A 24591-nucleotide genomic window follows, 5' to 3' on the forward strand; every position below is an offset into this window, starting at 1 on the left:
AGTGTACATTTGCATATTCTGCAACTCTGTTAACATGTACAACTGTTGGTTGTGCAAGGGTGATGTGCATATTTTTGCAGGTGTATGTGTTTCACCTGCTCTGAAAATGTTGACTTTAATTTCAGTATATTGTAATAAAAGTAGAGGTACAGTTTACCAAAAAAAATCACAATCCAGCTTTAGATAAAAAGGAGGTTGTGAGTAGACTGAGTTCCTATGCTGTCCTCAAGACCCTGAGTTAGTGTCCACAACACTCCCCCCTCTGGCTGTATTGGTGGCCCAAAAATAACAACAACATAAACCCTTAGCCTAAGCTTCCTCCCTGAGCATTGCTTTTCCTGGGGCAGGGTCTCTTATTTAGCATCATCTATGTACTTAGCTTTCTATGGTACTGAAAAATAAAGGCTGCCACTTAGGGTTGCCAGCTTCGTAATATTTAAAAACTGGATCTCCAGCAGGAGTGCTGGAACCTCCCCTTCCCCTCCCCTTCCTCTTGAGGACCCGCCCTGCCTTGCCTCTTCTCACTGAAGCCCCGCCTCCCTGTTTGCTCCTCTTCCCCCTCCCTCCATCGCTCACTGCTTTTCCACTCCCCCCCTCCCTCCCAATGCATGGGTCAGGAGAGGCTCACCTGCAGAGCCAGGGTTGGGAGCTGCAGCCGCCCAATGCAAGTAGGAAGTGGCCCTGGCTGAGTAGGTGCTGGCACGGGTGATGACTCGGTGCCTCCACGCCTCTCCTGCCCTCAGTAACCAGACTTTGGGAGTCCAGCCACTAGATCTGGGCAGACACCATCAGGTCCTCTTTTCAACCGGACTTTCCAGATTGTAAAAGAATTTACAATCTAAGGGTACGTCTTCACTAGTAACGTTAAAGCCACGGCAGCCTTTAACATGGCTGTGTAGTCTCGGCACCAGCCCTGGGAGAGAGCTCTCCCAGCACAGTAAAAAAAAAACCCACCCCATGAGGGGAGTAGCGCTGGAGCACTGTCTACACTGCTTCTTTACAGCACTGAAACTTGCTGTGTTCAGAGGTTTGTTTGTTTTTTTTCACACCCCTGAACAAGGAAGTTGCAGCGCTGTAAAGTAGCAGTGTAGACAAGACCTAAAATACAGAAACACTGAAAACTAAACAGACTGGAGCAACACCACTGAAGTTGGCTGAGTTACTACCCTAAACGATCAATATAAATTACAGTAACATGTGGCCAGTTGTTTAGGGTCTATTTGAAATACAACTTGGTTGCGTGGTCACTCTTTTAAAATCTTGTTGAATAGGTGTGCCTTTTACCTAGTCCATGTTTCCTCCTCTTTGTGGCAAATCAGTTGATTGTAAGCAGGTTTCCTGTTGTTGTACTAACGGAGGCTAATTGATGGATGAATTTCCAGTATTCTGTTTGTACAGTTTTTTGTGTGTACTCTATGGGGAATTGTAAAGAGGAAAGGGATTCCTCTCAAACTGGCTTCTGTTCAGTGCATTGCTTTCCTGTCAGGCCTCCCTGTTCTGTCTTGCTTGGCATCACCACAGCAAACAGTATGAATTGGTAATATGAAGCATAATTTTACTATGAAAGTAAAATACTCGCAGTTGTAACTAAAAATTTGGAAGTTAGTATAGCTTCTATAAACATTTCAACCTCTTGCTTCCCCTGGTTTGCTTAGACAAAAGGATCATTATCCCGTTAATGATCTTAGTTTACTAAGATTCAGCCTGGAGTTAAATGTTATATCTGAGATATAAACAGTGTTTTATAATAACTTTTTGACATCCGCTTTAGCAGCACTAGTAGGTGCTGATGCTATACAATTCACATCTCCAGATAGGTTTATAGGAAGGCATCAGAACAACAGATATTAAACTCTAGCAGAAAATTTAAATTATGTTGGTTATGAGGTCAGGACCTTTTCTTTCAGTCATGAGCCACTATGGATAAGCATGGCTAGAATGAAGAACTTGTGACACTTTAAAAGTCCACTGTTACCCATTACTATCCCTGTGATTCTCTGCTTTCCAGTGGTAGCATTTTTGTCAAGCCCTGATAGGTCATAATAGTTTGGATTTTAAAACTTCCATTGGTCTCTCTGGCCTTAAAATCATGTAATTCAGATTGCTGCTGCTGTTCCCTGTTTTTCCTTCCCTTACACTTCAGTTCCAATATCATTTTAGAACTCACTGCCTCGGACTTCTAGAGGTAGAAAACAAGGCTCCAATCCTATATTTGGATCCATTCAGGAGGGCCCAATTGCATGATAAGGACCCAAGTGTTGTATTGCCTCTGAAAGCTTGATGCCCGGCTTTCAAGTGGTGTAAAGCATTAATCTCTAACTCTAGTGTCTCATTTAATATTAGCTGCTAATATCATGTCCGAATTGAAGTGGGTGTATGAATTAGATATCTATTAACATTTAATTTATAAATTACAGACATCTTTGCACTCTGAGCATATAAACAATTCAGTACATACAAATAATACAAAAATACATCAAGGTGTGCTAATGCCATCTCAATGAAATGCAGCCTCATCTCTCTTTCTCGCTTCGTTCTTTCCGTAGATTAAAAGATTCCATCCATATAGAGTGTTTCGGCAGTCAGGAATGCCAAAGGGGAACGATAGCTGTTGACTTCTTAAACCTCCTGTCATGAAGTTTAGGAATGAGCCATGCTGGTGCAACCTGTTTGGTCATTGATTTGGATTACAATGCATTAGCTAGATCTCTTGGGAAATTTAAACGTGTATCAACTGCTGATAATAAGACTTAGGTATATTATAACTGAGTTATTTTAGAGGTCAAGGGTGATTGGTTTTAAAATGGAAATTTTGGAATACTAAATGCCCTCTGATGTATTTCCTTTCATGTTTTCAGCCCTTCATATACAGTAACTTTGGGAAGTGTATGTTATCTGTGATGTCTTTTTCTATTTTATGGCTTTTAGTCCTGCTTAACTCAGTCTCTAGAAAATAATTAGCATTCATACCCATTAGCCACTCATTTTTGAGGTTTTGCCTTGAACTTTGGCCAAAATTATCATGAGTATTCCATTACAAATGATTCTTTTACTACTAATCTGATCCCAGTCTCACTGAAAACAGCATTTTTCTGAAACAGAGATTCTTATAGGGACTTTTGTGGAGCTTCTAACCTCCACATGGACTCCGTAGGGTCTTTTGTGTAACATGCTGGGTTAAAGGAATTTAAAGAATCCACAGGCTTTACATTTGCTCAGTTTGTGAAGCATGGAGACTCCTTAAAGTCCATTTCCAAAGTGGCCAGGTTAAAAAATGTTGGAACAGTTCAAGTAAACACATAGCCATGATTTGCAACACCTATAATGTTAATTTATATGGTGCAACATAAATAGTTCTGTGACAGGGGAGCCAATTTTTTTCTTGACAGCTTTATATTTTAACTCTTGCACCTCTATACCTGTGCAAATTCCTGTATAAAAATATTGTTAAAGTGGAGATGAAGCTGAAGAGATGAAATTATCAGAAACATAAAATAATAAAAACCATAAGAGAACATCCATAGTTGCCATATTGTTTTGTCATCTCGGAGATTATGTTGCCATTGTGGTCCACACTAAAGTAAGTTGTTGTCTCAGTACTTAGACATTGGTAATGATTAAGTTGGATTGTTGTAAAATTCTAGGTAGTCATCCTGAGCAGTCAGCCTGAATGGAATTTTTTGGCACTTCTAACTTTGTAATCTGAAACTAATGCTTGTGTTTTTATCACAAAGGCAGGAGGCAAGAATAGAGTTGAAACTTTACTTGGAATTTCCTTTTTTGAAAAAAATGAGCATATACTCCTAAAGCAATTAAGATACATCTGTTTGTGTAATATTTTAGTTTGCCCCTTAAGTGATTTATAGGAAACTGGGAATGTTGCTTTAATAGATTCAGTAAAAAGACAAATAAAAAAATATCTGTCTTTTATACTTTTTCCGTCATTCTTTCAAATATAAAATTTGAATAAATAAATATTGACAGAAAGTATCATAATATGGTTTGTGTTACAGGTGGTGTAATACCAAGGGCTGCACTGCTGCCACATCACAATTTTGTGAGGTTTCAGAGAGTAGTTCTGGTAAGGACACTCAATGATTTATATATTTATTTTTTAAATAGAGGTGGACTATTATTTTTGATATAAATTGGTATCAGACATTATATGCATTCATCTTATTGGTTAGGTATTAATATGTGCAGTCTGCTGAGTTTTTACATTATGTATTATTTTATTTGATAATTTTGAACAGTATTGTCTCCTTGAAGTATGGAGCCATTATCATCTTAATATGGATCAACTTTGTACTTTTTTTTTTTTAAATGTTTCGTACACAAGATATTGCACATGGGCTGAAGGATGTATATTTCAAGTGTTAAAACTTTGGCTAGTTTAAAAAAAAAGCACTTCAGTGGTCATATTTACTCAAACTGTACAATTACTAGTCTTCTTTTCCCAGATTCTAATTTACTACAATAATGGGGGTTTTTTTTTATTTTTATTTTTTTTTAAAATGTATATAAGTGAATTCCCCCTCTGGTCTCTCTTGACCTCTTGAATTTTTCTTTAACCTGCTTCTCTTATCTTTAGTCTATTGTCTGTTTCATGGCCAGAGCCATAATAGAGGTGAGATTACTCACTTTTTTTAATAAAGGGAAGATTATGAACTGAAAACCGACAGCAATGTTCATGTACTGTGTGAGAGCACAATTGTGTCTGTTCTTGCAGCAGTAAGTAACTGATACTGTACTTGTATCTGTGGAATTTTTAATATATGCTGTAATTTAACAAATATTTTATAGGTGTAGCAGACTTCTTTTCCCCACCATCCATTACAGTTTACAGTAATCCTTCATTGTGAAGAATCATACATCTATAGAGGTAGAGTTACCAGATAGTAACTGTGAAAAAACGGGACAGAGGGTGGGGAGTAATAGGCACCTATATAAGAAAATGTCCCAAAAAATGGGACTGTCCCTTTAAAAACTGGACATCTGGTTACCCTATATAGAGGACACTCAAAGACAGAGGTTGGTGTTTCAACAAGCCACTTCAAGTGTACACAGGAACAGAACAGAGAGAAGGATCTCACTGACTTCAAGTCTCGATTCCAGAAGTGTCTGGTTACTCTAGCCCCAGTCCAGCAAAACACTTGAGCAATTGAAGTCAGTGGGGCTACTCTCGTGCTTTCATTGAGAATTCCAAATGGGATCACCTATTCTTTGTGGTTTAAAAAAAAAGAGGGGGGGAGAGAGAGAGAAAAGAGGGGGGAGGTAGGAAGACGTTCAGATGTGGGAGTAGGGTTTGTTGGCACTGGGCAGTGCTGAGGCCTACAGCTAGGAATGGGGAAAGGGACATCCATTTGTAGATTTGTGCTGGTAAGAATAAAGAGGGAAGCAATTTTCCATGTTATCACTGGATTGTGAATACAAGCATTCCCTTAAAATTTGGACATGCTTGTATGCATGTCTGTTTTTCAACATGCAGTTACGTTTACTAGAGTATGGAATATATACACAGACGCACGAGCACAGATAATAATATACACTTCCACACTATTATGTAGTATGCATCCGATGAAGTGAGCTGTAGCTCACAAAATCTTATGCTCAAATAAATTGGTTAGTCTCTAAGGTGCCACAAGTACTCCTTTTCTTTTTGCGAATACAGACTAACACAGCTGTTACTCTGAAACTTCCACACTGTGATTTCTGAGTTTCAGAGGGGTGGAAAGACATGCCCTTCATACTTATGTAAAAGAAAAGTGGAATAATTAATTAATTAACATTAATCAGCTATTCTTTTTCTTTATCCTCCTGCACCCCCAGGTGCATAGAGCCTCTGCCAGCTTCCGCAGTTTATTTCGGTCTTGTGCTGGTCTGTTCAGGCTTCTGTCATGTTGATGGATTTAGCTTCTTTCTTTTCTGTTCTGCATAATGTTTCTCTAGATCTCCCTCTTTTTCTCTTTCCAGGTGGTGTACATATTATTACTTGCTATGAAAGTCGTGTTGGTAGCATCCTTAAAGCGTATCCCCAATTGCCATATCTTACCATATTTGGTGTTTTAGATTGGCTTGGTGTATTTAGACTTTCCGGTGTTGAAAGAAGCACTTTCGAATGGACTCTGAAGATCTACTGCAGGCATTTACTTTGGAATGAATTGGTCTTCTCAATTTCTGTTGTAAACTTCACTAACTCACTTCCATAAAGGAGGACAGGATGCTGGTGTTAAAAATTCATATTTTATGTCCATGCCAATCAAGCTACTTTTCCAAATCTTTTCAAGTTTATGAAAGCTGTTTGCTGTTTTTGAAATTTGTTGTTTGTCATCTAGCATGGTGTCACTGTCATTGCACATCTCACTCCTGACATAGAAACACTAAAAGTCAGTCACTTTACCTTTCTCCACTCTAAGGTTACTTTTGGAACACTGATAGCCATATATTTTTTCTTCCCCTTGTTGATACAGCAAAACAAGTTGGTATGTTTATCTGCCAAAAGCTTTTCTTCCATTAAGTGATATGTTGAATAAGGAGGACAGTGTCATCACCAAAAACAAGGTAATCCAGTTGTGCTTTGTCATTTGTCCATAAAATTCCTCGGTTGCCTTCTGCAGTTACTTACCTCATGACATAGTCAATGACCATTGCAAACAATAGTTGGGATATAATACACCCATGCCTTGCTCCATCAATCAAGCCATTGACTGATGATGTCACTATCTCCGACTACACATTCAGCATTATATAGATCTTTGGTGATTCTGATTATTTTTTCTGGTATTTCATAGAGTGCTATAATTTTTTAAAGCCTGTCTCTGTGTACTCTGTCAAGCCTTCTAGAAATCTATAAAATTTATCACAAGAGGTGCTTGCCATGCCTCGCTTAATTGTGTAATATATCTGAAAACAACAGCATGGTCTGCACATGATCTCAAGGACTAAAACCTGGATGTTCCGTCTAAGTTGAAGATCCGTTTGTTTCTTGATATCTTCCAGGATGATGTTGCCCGTGATTTTTCCAGGTACTGAGAGTAATGTGATTCCCCTTCAATTATTGCAGTTGGTTAGATCACCCTTCTTTGGCAATTTCATTATAAAGCCTCTCTTCCAATTCTGTTGGGTTCTTTTTCTTCATTACATCTACCCAGAAACACAAAGAAAGTCTGGAGGACTATTCTATCTCTCTCTTTTAAAGTATCTATTCAGTAATGTTACCTTCTCCCAACTGCTTTCCCATTTTTGCATTTACTGATGGCTCTTCTTTTTCCATTATTCTATCTCCTGAATCAATATCAAGCTCTAGTGGTAGGTTGTCTTCATGTATTTCTAGTAGTTTGCTTGGGGTTAGTCTATTTAAAAGAACCTGAAAACGTTCTGCCCGTTTTTTCCCGTGTTCTGCTTCTATACTAAGAGTATTTTCATTTGCATCTTTAATAGGGTTTCCAATACTGGTAAAGTTTCCTGTTAGCTGTTTAATGATCTTATATAAGGTTGTCAGGTCAAGTCCTGAGCAAGCACTTTAGCCTCTTGACATATTTGTATCAATATATGCCCTTTTAGCTCTTCTAGTGTTCCTTTTTACCTTTACCGAACTTCTGTATGCTTCTCACCACTTGCTTGTCTCTTCACACGCATTCTCTTAGCCTGCATGAGTTTTTTGCTTTACACTTCTCTTTTTCACTGCTGCCCAAGTAGCATTGCTAATCCATTCTTCCGTTTTAGATTTCATTGTTGTTGGAATCGTCTTAGCAGTCTTTGATGTTTTCCCACAGAGTATCAGTGTCTTAGTTCTTCAGTTAACTCCATTAGAACACTGAACCTGTTCTTCAGTTCAAGCCAAAAGCACTTTTTGTGTTTGGGTCTTTTAACTGTGAACTGTTGATGTGTGGTCTTCTTTTCACCGTCTTCATTCTATTTAACTTGACATTCAGCTTAGTGATAAAAAGACCATGGTCACTGCCCACATCTGCTCCCCTGTACACACCCACATCTGCTAATAAGCTGCGAAACACTACTGAAATGCAGAAGTTTTCTGTCTAGTTCTTTGTAGTACTGTCTGGGGAATTCCATATCACTTTATGGATTCATTATGAGGAAATAGTGTTCCACCTATCACTGTGTTGTTTACACTGCAAATTTCTACTAACCGTTCACCATTTTGGTTCATGTCCAAATCCCTGCTGCACTTGCCCATAACTTTATGCAACCCATCATTGTTACTGCCAACATTTGCACTAAAATCGCCCATAGTCACTAGGATATCATGTTTTGGGACCTGGGTTAATGCATCCTATAACAAATCCTAAAAAGAATATTACTCATCTGGCTTTTTGTTCCCTGGTGCATAGCATTGCATGACTTTTAGTTTGAAGACTCTAGTCTGAACTTGAACTCTAATAATTCTTTCATTGCCTGATTCCACTTAGTCAGTGCCTGCTCTGCTTCATTCACCATTAGGATTGCTATGCCAGCTTCATGTCTACTACCCATGTTCATGGCGTAGATGATGTCTTATTTGTTTCTCTAATGTGTAGTTTGTTTGAACCTGTCCATCTCCGCTTGTTGATTCCAAGGGCATCAAGATGGTATCTATCCATTTCTTTAATTACTTGAGCAGTTTTAGTAGCTTCATACACTGTTCTCAGATTCCAGAATCTGATTTTCATTACTGACCTGGCTTTGAGCACCAGGACTTTTCAGGACATGGGTTTCCTTATGGGTTTGAGAAATGTCCATCATATTCTTCAGTTGAAGTTGGTCTCCTGTTCAAGCCTCCTGCATACCAATATGGCTTCTGTGGGAAGTTTTCTGTGGCAAGTTTGTTTTTATGTAGTGAGATTACCAGCGCTATGTACAACCTAAGGTCCACGGCTCCTTATTCATTATTCAGAGCTGCCCACATGTGGACACTCCCCATCCAACACCTGGGGGATGCGCTTGGTAGCTTTGGATGCCGCCAGATTAATCAGCTATAACAGAAGGAAATTCTGAAAGGCATTCACATTGTAAGTATATAAACTAATTGCAGGTGAAGACGTCGGGAAGTCATTGAGATCAAAGGAATATGGTATTGAGAATCTGTAAAAATGATTTAAATGCTGTGAGCATTATTTATTAGGGTACAATGATCTCTAGAAAAGTTAGTGAGCTTTCCCACCCCATTAACTTGTTATTTTACTGACCCATGTTTTTAGAATTGTAGAAATGTGAGAGCTGCAGTTTTCCCTTCTGAAACCGTGTTTCAAATGTTTAAGGGGAGTACACCTTACACTGTTGTCGGCATTGGCTATATTTGCAAAGCTATCTCATGTAATATGGCAGCATTTGATAAGGAGAAGCCCTACAACTAAACTAGCAGAGGTAGTTACTGTAATTACCTCATCCCCCAAAAGAAACAGTGGAGGTCATTTGTGGGGCAATTAGGAGACATCTTCACTGCAGCTGCCTGTATAATAGCTATCCTGCGGATACAAGATGCAGCATATTTCCATCACTGCTGCTGCTTGGCTTTTACAAACTGCAAATATTTTCTCTTCACAGTAAATTTTCTAAAGGGGGAACAGTCTAATATTTTTAATTGCACCTTAGCAATGTAAATACTTTTCTCTGAACATGTAATTTAGTTATTTTACCATTAGCTTGGAGAAAATGTTTAATTCAAAATGTTTTCTTTGTAAATGGCTCAGAGACCGTCTTTATATACATAAAAATACATTTCAATTTTATATATCACGTTAAATGTTTCTGGATACTGAAACTGTATCTCAGTACACTCTATCCTTATCATGCTGGTGAATGATCATCAGGTTTTGAATAATGATTATCTTCAGTTGGGATGAACTGAGAAATTTCTCAGGAATAAAAGCAGACATATGACATTGTCCTGAGCAATAAAGGGGAGGAAGCATTGCCCTGGTTTTCAACTTCTCCTTGTGTGTGGCTTCTTTATGCCTTTCAAACCACTTTTACGAATAGCTTCTTTTTCAGACCCTACTGGTTTTCTTGCACAGGCAATTAGTGCAGAACTTTAATGTAAAAATGATCTTTTGTGTGCATATGTGAGAGATGCAGTGAAGACTTCATGATGGTGTGATATAAAGGCTTTGAAGGAATTGAATATGCTATGTTCCTCACAAATACACCATTATGAATTCTATGTGTCTCACATATTTAACAGAAAAGCAAAAACATGTCTAAAAATTATGACGGTTTTGAATATTTTGTTGAGACTAATTGTTGTACCTGGTCACATGTACAAGCAGGCTACCTTGGTAGTAAAAGGCCACCTTTACAATGCTTTAGATTAGAAGGAAAGAAAAATAATACATTCTTAAATCTCTAAAATTAACTTTAAAATAGATTTTTACATGGAAAAGTGTCATAATTTAAAAGTCCAGTATCTAGGAACTATCTGGGGCTAGAGCTAAGTGGTGGAAACCAAAGCATCTCCCTTTTCAAGTGCTATAAAGCTCCTGTTTCTAGACTTGCAAAGTTGCAAGATCTGACTTTGTCACTGGATTAGGACTGTCTATGTCCTGCCTTAAGAATATTTGGTTTCAGTTAGGGAATATAGGTCTCGAGGGGAAAAGGAGGAAGCATATTTGTGGCAAGTAAATTTTTAAAAGAAAATGGTTGCTGCTTGGAAGTTTAAAGTGTTAGAATAACTCCCAGCAGAAACTGATTTCTGTACAGGGCATAGGAGATGTTGTCAGAGATGATGGAATTTACCATGTGGCTCTACAACATATCAGCTGCACATCACTTCCACATGTGTTCACATTCACAGTAATAAAATATTATGTGTATGTGTTTCAGTGGAGCCCAGTTAGGCCTTGATTCGGTAAACCACTTAAGCACATGCTTAACTTTAAGGAGAATAAAGTAAGAGTCAAAAGAGTAGGCGCCTGCTGGAGGCACAGATATGTGTCTTGTCAAAATAATGTGGACACCTTTGAAGGGAATCATCAGGACATATTCATATGCAAAGCACAATAGAGTTAAGGGTCTTCAAGTGCATTTCCTTATCAACACAATCACTGACAATTGAGGAGATCAGCAGTTCACACTAACACCCATATTAACCTCATTTCACATGATTTACCCAAACTCCAGTACCCAGCTGCATTTACAGACTACTCGGCTCCACAAAAAAAAATTCCCTTTTTAATTTCAATATATAATCAACCAAAAAGCATGCAGCCAGTTCCTCCCAATCACACTAAGGTCCAACCTCAGTTGAATTAAGAATTGTTTCCTTCAAAGGTACACAGTGGAAAAACCTAAATAATATGGTGTTTGACATCATAAAGTTACGGTAGCGTGCTTGAGTGTGATTGGGAGGAACTGGAGATTGGATGTGTGCATTGTAGTTGGGTTTGTGTTGGAAATGAAAGGGAGTTTATTGTGCCGCGGAGGAGTCTACGTGTGGTACAAGTTGTGGATAGAATTGCATTGAGGTGGGCTTAAAAAAAAAACCAAAAACAAACACCTCTCTAGTTGCAGGGCTTCCAGGTGGCAGCCTGTCAGAGCTGCCTGCATCCCTGCTGAAATCTCATGTGTCCAGCACAACTCCTTGTACTGTTCGGCCTCCCGAACACCCAGCGCCAGCTGTGGTGCCTGCTGAGCAGGTAGTTTCATTGCCCTCTCCTCCCCTGGGACTATTCTCCCTGCAAATTCCTGCCAGGGAGAATATCGTGAAAGCAGCAGCAGCAATAAAGAAAAAGAAAAAAGGAGGGGGAGAGAGGAAAATAGAGAACACAATGTTTGCCCCAGGAACTACCAAAGCCCCTCATATGCTCTAGGTACTACTGACAACAGCCCCCTACACTTGGAACTGCCAACACCAACAGTAACCCCTTGCTCCCTTCTCCAGGCACTGCCCATCCAACTAACCCAGAAATTCCCAGCCCCTGTTGCTCCAGAAACTACCACTACCAGCTCCCTGTCCCAGGTACTCTCTCATATGCACCCACCCTGGGAATGCCCAACAGCAGCAGACATTCCCCTGCTTCAAGAACCACAAGCATCAGATACCCACACATCCAGCTGCCCTGGGAGCTACGACGTGTGTGAAATACATTTTTTGTTTTATACTGGTTTTATTCAAAGAATTGCCTAATAGTTTGCACTAATAGGAAGGATCGTAGACTGGAATCCTGCATATAGTGCAATAAAAGAAGATATGTGAATGCTTTATCAGTTCTTGCCTCCTTTTTTCGAAGAGATGAAAATTATGAAGTAGGACAGTAATGAAATTGATCCTTCTCTTCGAAGGTGTAAACCAGACCAGCTGTGGGTGCCATTTTGCCTATGGCTCCAGTAGTTCATATCCACATGTAACTGTTCCCAGGCCTGGGTGGAAGAGTCAAGATCAGCAGTGACAAACTGCTACTATGAAATTTGCTCTACATTTAATGCAGGGGGGAAAGGTGGCTGGAATCTCACAGTGCCAGAAATGTACTATTTGTGATATACTGTTTATTTCTTAGAATAGCCTTTACTGGTTTTGAAAGAAGTTTGAACTAGGCCTTAAAAGACTTTTTGTTGTTTTTGTTTTGCAATCAGTGGTTAAACAGATGTTAAGTAAACAAGAGTTTATCTGAAAAAGGGTATGTTGCAGCTTGTACCTCCACCCAGTAACAGAGTACTTGTGCAAATCTGGAGTCATCCTGACTGCTGCCAGGTAGAATATGAATTGTCTGAATTCATGGTTTTCCATTGTTGCCGCATCCTTTAGATACTGGGCCTTAGTGTTTTAAATTGCATTTATACATTTGATAGCTTGTATCATAATTTATTTTTTAAGTAATAAAAAGGTTGTTGAACAAAACCTGGTGGGGAAAGTTTTCAAGAATGCCTAAATCATTTAGGAGCCTAAGTCCTATTTTCAACAATGATGCAGTTTGCGGCAAGATTTTCAAAGGTATTTAGGTATCTAAAGATAGATGCTGAGTGGGACTTTCAAAAGCACCCAAGGAGGTTAGTTGCCTAACTCCCAAATCAATGCAAATTAGGTAGGTGTTTTTGAAAATCCCACTGGATACCTATCTGCATCTTTAGGTGCCTAAATACCTTTGAAAAACTGGCCCCTTGGAGCCTAAGACTAATTGAAAGTCAGTGGGACTTAGGCTTCTGTCATGTGGGTGTTTTTGAACATTTTTCCTGACATTTTATTTTAAATGTCATTCTTGTTAAACCCTGAAGTCCAGAAGCATGTTTGTTGATCTTTAATTTTTGTAACCCTCCCCTCTCTAATTCAGTTTCACAGTATGAGCAGTTGTTTTAAGTATCTCATCCCCCCTTTTTTAAACTGTGAGATAGGGCTGATTTAATTATTTCTTCTTGCTTAGTCAGCCTTTTAATTACATATAGGTACATATGGGGTGAGGTTGGAGGTTGTGTTGTTCTGTGTGGGTTTTTTTTTTTTTAATTTCCTTTGATTATGTTTGCATTGGTAACAGACTTGGTTTTTGTCATGGTTGAGCATTTTTGAATGAAAAGGGAGCCTGGATGCAGATTGCTTGTGGGGTGCGGGATAGTGAGAAAAGTGGCTTATTTTCCAGATTTAACTCTCCAAAAAAGCAAAGATGGTCTTGAGAATGTATGTGGGAGAGGAAGTGAGCTGTAGCTCACGAAAGCTCATGCTCAAATAAATTGGTTAGTCTCTAAGGTGCCACAAGTACTCCTTTTCTTTTTGCGAATACAGACTAACACGGCTGTTACTCTGAAACCTCTAAACTATATATATATATATTTTAAAAAAAAACAACAATGGGGAGTCCTTGTGGCACCTTAGAGACTAACACATTTATTTGGGCATAAGCTTTCATGGGCTATAACCCGCTTCATAAGATGCATGGCGTGGAAAATACAGTAGGCAGTTATAAATATACAGCACATGAAAAGATGGAAGTTGCCTTACCAAGTGAGGGTCAGTGCTAACGAGGCCAATTCAATTAGGGTAGATGCAGCCTATTTCCAACAGTTGACAAGAAGGGGTGAATATCAACAGAGGGAAAATTAGTTTTTGTACTTACCCAGCCACTCCCAGTCTTTATTCAGCCCTAATTTGATGGTGTCAAGTTTGCAAATTAATTCCAGTTCTGCAGTTTCTCGTTGAAGTCTGGGTTTGATATTAATGTTACCTTTTTTGTTGTTGTTTTACCAAATAAGTCAATTCTCAGTTACTTGTCTTAGCTGTTCCCAAGATGTTTACCTAGGCCTGAAGGAAACTTGTCAGATTGCTTAAATTTTTATTTTATTCTAGGCTCTATGGCTTGTTTCATGGCTTTGGAGAGCTTTGAGCAGTCTGTGTGATGAATGCTGGCACATATTTTCATTACTAAATACCAGAGTCCAAGTGCAGTATACATTCTCAGTGTGTTTAATATCTGGATTAATGTAGGGAGGGAAAGGGGCGAGTCTAAACTACAGTGTATTTCTATCATTAATATTCATATGCATGAATCTGCATATTTGACATCAGTCCAAAACTCATGGGTAGTAGTGCCCTTCATGCTAATAAATGGAGACCATTATAGAAACATACTTAGTGTCATCTCAACACCCTTAATTCACTTTGTTCCCTCTAATCAGAGGAGATGCTGCTAGCTATTTCTTCATCCCAAGGCAGGGGAATGTATCTGGCCTAATCTTAAATAAGTAGCAGGTTCTGAAGTAGTAATGCTCAACTAATGGTAATTAAAAATGGAGATTATATTTCTCCCTAGTTAAAAGTTTATATTTTCAGGAGTAAAAACCTCATGAATTGGAGTTGAAAGTTCACTGAATCTCATGAAATTCTATTTTTTCATTATGGTATTTTCTCACAGGGGCTTTCTATTTCACCCTTCATTTTTCAGAGACAGTGGACTCATAGTAGTTAGTATTCAACAGAACATCTGCCTCAGGAAAAATTTGGCAGCTTTCATGCACTCACAAAAGAATTTCAGAAAAAGTATTTGTTATCCCTAAACTAGATGCTGACAGAGCTGATAATTCTAAAACCTTTCTCCTGGGGAATAGCATATAGGAACAGTCTTAATAATGAGGAAGCAAGTCAGTTTTATTTGCATTTAGAAAAGATCAAACTCTCTCCACCTGCTCTGTGAACAGAACACCTAGTTATTGTCTCTTCTCCCCCCCCGCCCCTTCATCAAATTGCTAGCTTGTATAGCCACTGAAGAAGTTGTGTGATGTGCCTGGTAATCCAGGAGCTTTTCTGAAGCAATTTAACAATTAGAGAACACACATGACTCCTCCATTCCAATAGTGATTATAGAAGACCCCATAACCATTCTCTGTGCCTCTCTTTCTGTCACGCCACCTGGGAAATATTTCCCTTGCCTCATGTGTGCTTATGATTTATGTTGATAGTATAGCGTAAGCTAGTTTTTATCTTTTATAGGTTAGTTTTGACTAATCTTTATGCTAATACAAAAGACATTTTATTTTCACATATGAATTGCTTTAAAAAAAAAAAACATATAGGGGTATTTTGCATTTGTGGCTTTTTAGACCAGAGCAAAACAAACATGCTCGTGATGCTTCAAGGTCATATTGTTGAAGGAGGTCATGTTCACTTAGCCATCTCTGTCTAAGAGACCAGTGTACTTGGATCTGATGCCCTCAGTTGCTCACTGGAAAAGAAGGAATGGGCCACAGAGGATTTTTCTGCGTACTTTGAGCCCTTAGTACCTCCAGCAACTTCTTTTTAAACAAAATAATAATAATAAAACCCCCCAGAGCAGCATTCCAAGGCAAGTTGTAAATGAGTGTGCCTGTTCTGCAGCACCCAGCCTCAGTTTCCCTTCACCCAGGAGCACCCCAATAAGTCCACCAAGGCTCGTGTTGCATACCAACACACCACCTTGGGGAGTAGTTTATTAACCTACAGGGACTAGTTTATTAACCTGTTTGCGCGAACTCCATCTCTTTCGTCCCAGTTTCCCACTGCATACAGACCCTTCTTTCCTGAAGGTCTGTCTGTGTTGCAGATTCAAATAAAGTCTCTTTCTGAGGTATTCCACTGAGGCCTCTCCTTTCTGAGGCCAGGCTAATTTTTCACCGTCCCTTTTCTCTGAGGTCTGTTTTCAATTTTCCCAGCTAGTACAGCATCTCAGTCCTCCTGACTTCTGCCAGTCTCTGGGATAGCCAGGCCATTGTTCTTGGGCTTTGCTCTCTGGAGTCTGAGGCCAAGCTGCCAGAAGGCTTCCCCCACCGCTTCTCTCAGAAATCATGTTGGAGCTCGGCCCCAGCTCAAACGGCTCCTTGGCTCCTCGTCTCTGTTTCCAGAAGCACTCCCCTGATACTCCTTACTCTTTCTCACAGAAAGCTCTCAATCTCCCTCTTCTGTCCACTCTTCCCTGCCTTGTAAAATCCAGATACTTTCCTTTTCTGTCAATCAGCAGCAGCCAGTTGGTCACAGGGCCTTCCCTTTCATTCTGTGACACAAATCAAGACACTGAAGCAGAGGGCTTCAAGAAGTGTTCCAAATGGAGGAACACTTACAAATTTCATTATTATATAAGAGGGGCCTATTATCAAGGGGCATCAGTGAAAAAGCCTCCTTGGTTCCCACAGATCCATCGATGGAGGTGGACTATGTTTTTATTTCGGTATGTGACAAAATTACCTGTTTTTGTTAGGGTCTAAACTTAACACTGGATCTATTATTATTTTTGTAGCACAGTAGCACTGAAAAATCGTGATCGAGGTCCCGTTGTGTTAGGTGATGAACAGACAAGCAGCAAAAAACAGAGAGTGCTGCTCCAGAGAGCTTATTGTCTACATGGCAGACAGTGTGCAACAGGTGAACAAAACAGACAGGCTGGGCGTGGTGGAGGTGAGAGAATGAGGTAACAATAAAATGAACAGTGTTTAGTAGAAGGCAGAAGCCGCAGCTTGTTGGGAATGAGCTATGACTAGGGAATAGCAGGACAGACCTTGTGGTGGGAGAGGAGGACGAGAGCATAGAATGGTGATAATCAAGGAAATGTCTATGGAAGAAAGTAAAGAGAGGCCTGGAAGGAGGGAGCTGAGAGAGGAAGATAAAGTCATTGGTGTTGATGATGATCGAAAAGGGGAACTCTGGAATGGAGAGACGAGAGAGAGAGCAATGTTTGGTGAAGACCTAGTTGAAGTGAATGGTTAGTTTGGTGAGTGGGAGAATTGATTTGAGGTGTGAGCAAGAAGATGAGTGTTTAGTGGTTGCAGAGGCCATCAGCATGGAAGGTAAAGTCACTGAGGATAGGTGGGAGATTTTGATGAAAGGAAGATGGCAAGCTAGGAATCAAAACCTGGTAACAGCATTGTGGGGAAAGAGGCGAAAAGAGCTGGAAGGAGTGCTGATTACAGAAGGAGTAAGAATAGGGAGAAGCTGGAAGCGGCAGAAGCTAAGCATAACATCCCCACCACATTCCTCTGGGAATGATGCTTGGTACAGAGCGCAGGAGCAAATGAAGTTGCTCTAAGAGACTGCAGCTGCTGAGGTGGTTTCACCAGGAAGATCCAGATCTCTCTAAGAACCTGGAGATGGCTGGGGCAGGAGGTGAAGGTCACAGATGGCTGTGATGCTTTTAGAGATGGGACAAGCATTCCACAGAAAGCAGGACAAGGAGAGAACAGAGGTGACGAGGGATGGTCATGAGGCTAGAAAGGGAGGGACCAGAAGGGCAGAAGTGGTGATGGGGGGTGGAGTGGATGGGGGGCCAGGTTTGGGGCAGATGTCACTGGAGGTGAGGAGAGGGTGGTTGAGGAGTGTGTTGGATTTATGTGGCTGGGAGGAGGGGGATAGAGATGGGGAGGAGAAAAAGAACAGGTAAAGCTGGTGGGAACTATAGATGGTGAGGGTAGTGGGAAAGGGGAAACAGAGCAGGTGGAGAGTTTCAGGATCTATCTCTGCGACCGCAAAACAGATAATTGATTTCTTAACAAAACTCAAGTGGTATGCTCATCTACCTTTTTGTCTGAAATCTCTTGTCAAGATAGCGATACTACTGCAGGAGTATCAAGGATTCCTTCAGCAGAAAACAGTTGTAAGGACCACAGAGACTGTATCATTACTGTCAGTAACCTAACTATAATAATCATAACAAATGGACCTATGCCAGATTGCTGGGTCATTAATTGTTATTTGCTAACAGGGTTTCCAAAACAAACAAGCTAACCCTCAGTCGAAACCAGCTAATTTATATGTCTAGTGTAACTTTAAGTGTTTTTCTTACAGATAAATAGTTATTATTTGAAGCTCAGAATAAGTCTGTTCTCAAACCAATCAGTATGCAGCTGATAAACAGTAACACAGTGAGAAACTGTGTCACTCTTAGAGCACCAGTATCCATCAGTACAGACGATTGATGTAGATGTAATCACTGTGTCTAATAGAAATAAAGTCACTATAATGGAACATTGTCACAGGATCAATGTCTCCTGTTTTGAAAATAAACCCCTCGGCTTTGCCTTTGCACTTATGTACCAGCAGGAGACCATATAATTCAATTAATCTTAAATAGAGCTGTGAATGATCTATTGTGGGAATATCAGTGGCAACATATTTGGAAAAATAGAATATTCTTGATCATTCTCACATGCCAGATTACACAATAGGTTTTCTAGTGGGTGGAGACAGAATAAATCAGCTGTGAAGAGACAAACCTTATACGATCACTGTTAAATGTTTGATTGTATAGATTTCTGTAATTTTTGGATCTGGTAATCACGCAGTCACTCTGCTCGCACACCCTTCTTCAGTGGTAGATTGCCACACACAGACGACATTTGTGAGTGTTAGGCCTTTTTGAGTCCGGACAGAAGCTGTCAGTTGCAGCATTTTGCCTCCATTTCCGGTTCAGAGGGACTCATCTGTGGGTTTTGGGAGTGTTTTGTTTTGTGTTTTGTTTTTCAATGGCAACTGACACTACTTCCCCAAATAAGTTTTGTTTTGGGCTCTCAACCTGATTTTCCTGAATGATTTCATGGGCCAGCCCTTTGATCATCAGATCAGCATTCTCGTTCAGTTCTCTTCTCTGAAGACTGTGTTCTGGGGAGCTGCTGTTCACTCAGTGAGATGAGCAATGGAATTGCAAGCACTCTCCTTACTTTAACCCTGAGTTAATTTTTCACTTAGGCCCTGGTGAAGCAAAGCAGTTGAGCACATGCTCAACTTTTAATGCTCAAATGGGACTATTCATATGCTTAAAGTTATGCACACACAAAGTGTTGAGTTCGATTGGGTCCTAAAACAACATAGTCCCAATTTTCTCCTTTCTTGTAGTTCTCCTGTCCAGATCCCAAGAATCTTAGCATCTCCCTAGTCTGCCCCTTTTTCAGGAAAGCACCTAAACACATGTTTAAGTTGGCATCTTTGTGTCCAGACTACAAGAGCCTTGTTGAATTTAAGTAGGCATCCTAAAGGAGCTTTACTGTGTCCTAAGGGACATTCTTCTAATGGTTTAAGGATGGAATTACATAGCCTTACTTGGGCAAGGAAAGACTACTACTTTTCTGAAAGGCAACTCTTGGGGCAGAGAAAGCAGATCTCTCTCCACAGGATTTGTACCAAGCAACAAGGTGGGCTTCTATGCTTGCTTTTTGTCGGGCATTACAGGGTAGATATAGCCTCATATGTGGGATTTGGGAAGTGGGTTTTGCAGGTTACCTTTCTGAGGTAATCCCACCGCTCTCTCTATATACAATGGCTGGATTGGCACGGTCAAGTGGAATTTCTTAATTTTTTGTTAATTTCTCTATGCATTCCTACGACAGCCCAATTATTTCAGGGGTGCTAAGGTTGACTCTTTTAATATGTTATTTGTTAAAGTATTGTTACTTTAGTAGTTACTGCTGGGCAATTCAATTAGACCTTGGGGGTAGGGTGTTTATCAGTAAAGCTCTTGGACCTTGAGTCCGTCGACTAGAATGCCCCTTCTTGGTTCCCATCACAGATATCTGACAGTGTCTTCTCTCATATTTTTGGGGGGATAGATATAATTGAGTTAGAAAACTCCCACCAGGTGTTTCCCCCTCTACCCTGATTGTGCCTATGTGCACGAAACAGCCAAAATTAGTCCTTTAAGATTTAACTAATAGCTTCTGTGATAATGTTGTTTAGAATAGGAAAATGAGAATCAGCAAATTAGGGAAATCAGGAGAGTAAATCTGTTTTCTGTCCAGTCTGGACAATTTATATGGTGTATTGTCTGTAACAGAGTAACAAGAATTTAAATATGTAAACAACATTGAATGACATAAAGCCCCAGTTTAAATATTTAAATATAAAATTTAATATTTAAAGTTTAAATATTTCTGTAGTCAACTCTAGACACTTGCAAAAGCCATGGCCACCAAGAAGTACATTTTTAAAAATACTGAAAATGCGTTATCTAACCTTCCAGCTACCTGGATAATAGCCCCTTCCATTCCATCAAAATTCCATGGAAATATATGTAAGAGCTGTTGCTTGTGGTTTACTATTCAAGTGAAATATTCCATAGTAGCTGGGTAGTCTTGAGGGACTATGCTGACTTCACATAGAACAGTATCCTGTTAATTCATAGCTCAGATAAACCATTTTAAATAAATACTGAAATATAAAGTAAGTAAAAGGGTATTTTTAGTGCATTTTAGTCTACAGATATTAAAGAAAGTGCAAACAAATCTCATGTTTTTTTTAAAGCAGTTAACAGACAAATTGTTGCCATTAAATAACTGCATTTGAAATACACCAATTTATATTTAACTAGAAGGAATTTTTAGTAAAAACTCTACTAAAGTATTGCATGTGCCTATATTTAAGATGTTACCTAGCTTTAACCCCCCCCTAAAAACACAAGAAATGTACATTTAGTAGCCAAAAGTGTTTCATTAATTTAAACAATGATAAAAATATCAGGGGCTAATGAATAATAGTAACTTCACTGTTAAGACCGACTTTTCAGCATCTAAGCTTAAGTTCATCTTTTAAACAAATGTGGGTAGGTATAGCAGATCAACATTAGCTGTGACTTATACATTTCTTTGCATACACCTTCAGTGTAGGAAACAATTTCCAAGAATTGTTCTCAGAAATGAATATTTTCCTTGATTTTAAAATCAGTGACACTCACTGAAGCTGTACAATGGGGACACAATAATTCCATTTTTTTTATTATATGATTTGTGCTGACCGTGGTAGTCAGAATTTTACTTCCCTAAGAAAGTATGCAGCTGCTAGCTTTGCATAACCCATAATATCTGAATGCAATTCTGAATATACTGTAACTTGTCTCTTTACCATAATATCTAGGGGCCCACTCTCCTGCATCACATAGCATATGAATTTGGGGAAGAGATTAATGGTTCAATAATTAAATACTGTTTCACTCTAGGCAAAAACAAGAAATAAGCCATATCTGTGGCTTACGTTGTAATAGAACTATGCTAGGTGTTTCTGGAGACTTAATGCCCAGATTTGAAGCTTGTGAGGATCTTGGTATCATTTTAGTTCATTTTTCTTTTAGGGTTGTAATTCTTTCTTTAGGAAATTCCAAACTGACTGTGTCACATTGTGTGCTCTGTACACTCAAATTGGCACAGAAAGATGGAGACTGCAGCCATAAATTTGGTCAGTAAAGCTGAAGTGTATAATACAAATATTTACTGACTGAGCTAAGGAAAAAAAGTCAGACTGGGAAAAGAAAAATTATGTTTCAGTATTTGAAAATAGAGCTGTATTATAGTGATTTAAAAGTAAGACCAAAGCATTAGAGATAAAAGATGAAGATGTGAAAAGCAGCTCATGTTTTAGACTGCTAGGAGGAAAACAATCAAGGCATGACTATATGGGATGCAAGTAAGAGGGAGCAAAAAGAAAAGGAGTACTTGTGGCACCTTAGAGACTAACCAATTTATTTGAGCATAAGCTTTCGTGAGCTACAGTTCACTTCATCAGATGCATACTGTGGAAAGTGTAGAAGATCTTTTTATACACATAAAGCATGAAAAAATACCTCCCACCACCCCACTCTCCTGCTGGTAATAGCTTATCTAAAGTGACCACTCTCCTTACAATGTGTATGATAATCAAGGTGGGCCATTTCCAGCACAAATCCAGGGTTTAACAAGAATGTCTGGGGGAGGGGGAGTTAAGAAAAAACAAGGGGAAATAGGTTTCCTTGCATAATGACTTAGCCACTCCCAGTCTCTATTCAAGCCTAAGTTAATTGTATCCAATTTGCAAATGAAATCCAATTCAGCAGTCACTCTCTGGAGTCTGGATTTGAAGTTTTTTTGTTGTAATATCGCAACTTTCATGTCTGTAATCGCGTGACCAGAGAGATTGAAGTGTTCTCCGACTGGTTATGTGGTTGCTGGTGAGTATACACATACCACGCAACAGAACCACTAACCCAGGAACCTATCCTTGCAACAAAGCCTGTTGCCAACTGTGCCCACATATCTATTCAGGGGACACCATCACAGGGCCTAATAACATCAGCCACACTATCAGAGGCTCGTTCACCTGCACATCCACCAATGTGATATATGCCATCATGTGCCAGCAATGCCCCTCTGCCATGTACATTGGTCAAACTGGACAGTCTCTACGTAAAAGAATCAATGGACACAAATCAGATGTCAAGAATTATAACATTCACAAACCAGTCGGAGAACACTTCAATCTCTTCTGGTCACGCGATTACAGGCATGAAAGTTGCGATATTACAACAAAAAAACTTCAAATCCAGACTCCAGCGAGAGACTGCTGAATTGGAATTCATTTGCAAATTGGATACAATTAACTTAGGCTTGAATAGAAACTGGGAGTGGCTAAGTCATTATGCAAGGTAACCTATTTCCCCTTGTTTTTTCCTACCCCCCGCTCTCCCAGATGTTCTTGTTAAACCCTGGATTTGTGCTGGAAATGGCCCACCTTGATTATCATACACATTGTAAGGAGAGTGATCACTTTAGATAAGCTATTACCAACAGGAGAGTGGGGTGGTGGGAGGTATTTTTTCATGCTTTGTGTGTATGAAAAGATCTTCTACACTTTCCACAGTATGCATCTGATAAAATGAACTGTAGCTCACAAAAGCTTATGCTCAAATAAATTGGTTGGTTAGTCTCTAAGGTGCCACAAGTACTCCTTTTCTTTTTGCGAATACAGACTAACACGGCTGTTACTCTGAAACCTGAAGTAAGAGGGAGGGCTTATTAGGAAGAATTACAGGGAAATTTGTTAATGTTTTCATATTTGACATCTCCTTTTGACTTTTTTGAAAGCAAAAGAATATTTTTAAATAACAGCAGTTAAGAGAAAAGTAAATTCAGAAATAGTGATACTTTTTCAATTTGAACTATGCGAAAGGCTGTTTTCCTTTGAATTCAGAAGGTTAGAAAGACTCCGTAATAACAGCATTATCAAAACCCATAACAATCCTAACAAGGCCAATTTATACTGTGCCCGATGGTAGGAAAAAAGTCTCTCAAGTGAAAACGTGAAAGAACAAACAGGACAAGAAGAGACAACACTTAAAGACTTATGAGAAAATGGGAAAATGCCAGTTATCATTTAAACTGATTTCTTAATGAATACATCCCCAATAAAATTTTCTCCTTGGATTGGGCCAGCTCTTTACCATAAGAAACTCTATCAACTTCAGACATGATCTTGCAGGTAAACTTTTATCAATATAGGGCACAAGCATTTTGTAAAACTTTTACTTCGTGTTGTAGTTTTTAGGTCTTGAGAAAGGGCAGTTTTTTAATACTAGTGAAATTCAGTGTTCTTGCAAAGAATGTATTGGCATTCTTGTTAAGACCTGCTGTTGTGTTCTGAAGTTTTGTAAGTTGCCCATAAAAATTAACTCTGAAGTTGGAACTTAGCACTGAAACTGGAAATCCAAAATACCTTTAATTTGGAGTTTACTAAGAAAGGGGGATCACATCAACTGCAAAAACTGTTCTCAACCTCAGCCCAATCTCTGCCCTGAACCTAGATTGAATCTGTTTAAAGGTGAAACATCACTAGTCCGTAAGGCTCCCCTACCTTCCTGGATGATGCTTCTGTATAGATGCCCAGGGCCCCTGATAGCAAAGTTTTACTGCTTGCTTCATGTAGAGATACCGATGTCTAGCAGATGGTGAGTTCCAGAACTTACAGACTTTAAGATTAATCTGCAAAATACTGTGAAGAATAACCTTTGGAGAAATGGTGTATTGCTGGGGAGATTCCTTTTACTGTACATAGTGTTTATGTAAATTATGGAGAGGGGTTGAAATAAAACTTTCCAAAAGGTTGTAGAAGTAAGCATCTTCTTTTCTCAGTGCTTATCTAGCTAAACAATTTACTCTTACTGGAACTTTAGCAAAGGTTGTGGTGGATTCTCTATCACTAACAATTTTTAAATCAAGATCGATTTTTTGTTAAGATATTCTGTAGTTCAAAAAGAAATTATATGGGGAAGTTCTGTGGATTGTGTAATAACAGGAGGTCCAACTAAATGATCACAATGGTCCATTCTGGCCTTGGAATCTGTGAATAAACCAAGTATCTGGACCTTTTCAGATTCGTTAATTCAGTTGGTTTTATTTTAAAGAGCGTGGCCA

The 24591-nt window shown here is 39.2% G+C and overlaps 1 protein-coding gene across 8 annotated transcripts in view; it reads left to right on the plus strand.

The window, feature by feature from the left end:
* The window catches only part of TBL1XR1 (TBL1X/Y related 1), a 170686-nt gene that overhangs the window by 106416 nt on the left and 39679 nt on the right, over positions 1-24591 (plus strand). For 6 of the 8 annotated variants that reach the window (XM_077826067.1, XM_077826068.1, XM_077826072.1 and 3 more), the window contains one exon: positions 4014-4081. The exons of the other annotated variants lie outside the window; for them this stretch is intronic. The gene's annotated coding sequence lies outside the window, so the exon portion shown is untranslated. The remainder of the gene's footprint in view (positions 1-4013; positions 4082-24591) is intronic. 8 annotated transcript variants of the gene reach the window in all.

Source organism: Eretmochelys imbricata, chromosome 9, assembly GCF_965152235.1.
Source record: "Eretmochelys imbricata isolate rEreImb1 chromosome 9, rEreImb1.hap1, whole genome shotgun sequence".
Lineage (NCBI taxonomy): Eukaryota > Metazoa > Chordata > Testudines > Cheloniidae > Eretmochelys > Eretmochelys imbricata.